Here is a 2,181-nt window from a genome sequence, read left to right as displayed (position 1 = left end):
AAAAAAAAAAGAAGAAGAAGAAGAAGATGAGTCATCCCCAGAGTCTTGGGGACTCTGGTTGTCTCTTCCTAAGCTATAGAATAGGTATCTTTTACCCCTATTAACCCAGCACCCATTCTCACATAATAACCTAATGACTTTCCTTTTTTTTTGCCAAGGCTAACCCCACTCCTTCCCCCATCACTTGGCCAATGAGCACATCGAAGCTCTCTGGCCGCTGGAATGGCTCAGAGATGAGCACATGACCCAAAGAGCCCAGTCAGTGGTAGAATTGGAACTTCCAATAGAGCCATGAGGGAACAGCGGCTTCCATTAGAATTACAAAGCTGGAAGTACAGAAGTTGAGAACTGCCAGGAGGCCTTTTTGCCTCTAGGAGGGGAGAGAATTGCCTGAAGTGATGCCCACCCAGAAAACAGCAGATCGATTCCTGACCACCTGGACCTAGCTAAGCTTGGATCCAATCCATAAGCCACTAACTTCCCTTTTTTGCTTAAGCCACATTCAGTTGGGTTTTCTGTTACCTGAAACTGAAAATGTCTTCGTGAACAAAGAAATCACCTCTGGGATTCTCCCCAGTGGGTCCTGGACAGCCTACCGGGTGTCTACACGAGAGAGGGGCGCGGATCTGGCTGTTACCGGTACCTCTGGAGAGAAAAAAAACGAAAGGACGCCAGTGGAACAGTTTACCTAGATGGTCTCTGGGCGCCATGCAGCCCCCACCACCTCTAAGGAAAACAACAAAACTAGCTGCAGCAAGAAGGATGAAGGCTCGACTGCAGGGAAAACCAGAGACGAAGGCGGAACCCTCAGGGGAGGAGAGAGCCTGGACCTCTGGGGCAAGGAGAACTGGGTCTCTAGGACTAGGCCCCCCGCACACTTCTACCACCCAACTTCTCACCACAGCCTGACCCTCTCTTCAAAACAGCCGCTGACTTCCTAACAAGCAGCCATCTTTTCAGCCGGAAGTTGGGTGGCGTGGCCCTAACGCCTCCTGGGAACTGTAGTTCAGTAAGGGGCCAATCCAGCTAAGAGATAAAAAGGTTGAAGCTGGCGAGGACTTGGAAGCTGATAGGCTGCTACTGTACTAGGGGAGAGGTCTGAAGTGTGCTAGTCTAGCGTGGAGCTGGGTGGGCCGGGATCTGGAATGTGATAGGCTGCTGAGTGTAAAATATGATTGGCTACCAATATTGTACCATTTTATGTTTCCAGCGGATCCCACTACCCAAGCCATTGCTTCTACCATGATAGGCTGAAACGAGGCAGAGGGGAGGGGCTTGCAATATAATAGGCTCAGAGAGACAGAGATAGCGTAGCTTGCGATTTGATAAGGTGAGTAAGACTGAGTTGGGTGAGGCTTAAGGAAAGCGATGGGGCTGATTAGTGATTGGTGAAGCTAACCTGAGCCTCAGTGTGGAGCGGGTTTCCCGGGAGGTGGGAGTGGCCAGGGCCTCAAAGGCCACTCCCAATTGCTCGGGCCTGACTCTTATTTTACATATATTTGCATAAATCACAACACTGCTCTTGGCCAGGCCTTTGGCTCTTTCTTGTCTGTACTTCTAGCACTCTAGGAGCCTCAGGCAGGAAGATTCCTTCACTTAAGGAGTTTGAGACCCGTCTCTACTAAACAGAAAAATTAGTTGAGTGTTGTGAGGGCACCTGTAGTCTTTACTGAAGCCAGTCTCTTGAACCCAGGAGTTTGAGGTTGTTGTGAGCTAGGCTGATGCCAGGACTCTAGCTTGGGGCAAAACAAACAAACAAAGCCAGATCTAGTTCAAACCTGCCTTATTTCTTCATGCACACGTCTCCCCTTAGCCCCAAAATTATTTAAAAGCTATTCAGAACTTCAATTTGTAAAGGTTCAGTGAATCCAACCTTTACACCAGCCAGGAGAGCTGTGTAAGCTGAGCCTTGAAGGATGAAGAATTTGCCCAAAAAACAAGAGGGAGAAAAACCGTCCAGGCAGAAAGAACTTCCTGGGCAAAGGCCAGGAGGCTTGGGAGAACCGTAGAGTGATAATAGGTTAATATGGCTGGAGCAGAAGCTAAGAGTAAAGTGTTCAATGAAGTCCCCAGATCAAAGAACTGTAACTTCTCTCACCACCCTCTTTCTTCCTTGGAGGACACAGAGGCAGGAAGAATCAGATAATAATTACAAATGTTGGCTCGGCGCCTATAGCTCAA

General features: G+C 48.7%; 1 protein-coding gene across 3 annotated transcripts in view; it reads right to left on the bottom strand.

Moving 5' to 3' along the window:
* The window catches only part of BABAM1 (BRISC and BRCA1 A complex member 1), a 9,490-nt gene extending 8,525 nt beyond the window's left edge, over positions 1-965 (bottom strand). The window contains exons 1-2 of one of the 3 annotated variants that reach the window (XM_023517177.1): positions 900-965; positions 523-645 (exon numbers count right to left, since the gene is read on the bottom strand). The gene's annotated coding sequence lies outside the window, so the exon portion shown is untranslated. The remainder of the gene's footprint in view (positions 1-522; positions 646-899) is intronic. The other 2 variants (XM_012809460.2, XM_012809459.2) reach the window with 2 other exon arrangements.
* Between the last annotated feature and the right edge of the window lie 1,216 nt (positions 966-2,181).

This window comes from Otolemur garnettii, unplaced genomic scaffold (assembly GCF_000181295.1).
Source record: "Otolemur garnettii isolate 467f Iridium unplaced genomic scaffold, OtoGar3 scaffold00105, whole genome shotgun sequence".
NCBI lineage: Eukaryota > Metazoa > Chordata > Mammalia > Primates > Galagidae > Otolemur > Otolemur garnettii.
The sequence above is the reverse complement of the archived record's forward strand: the minus strand, read 5'-3'. Positions and strand labels throughout refer to the sequence as shown.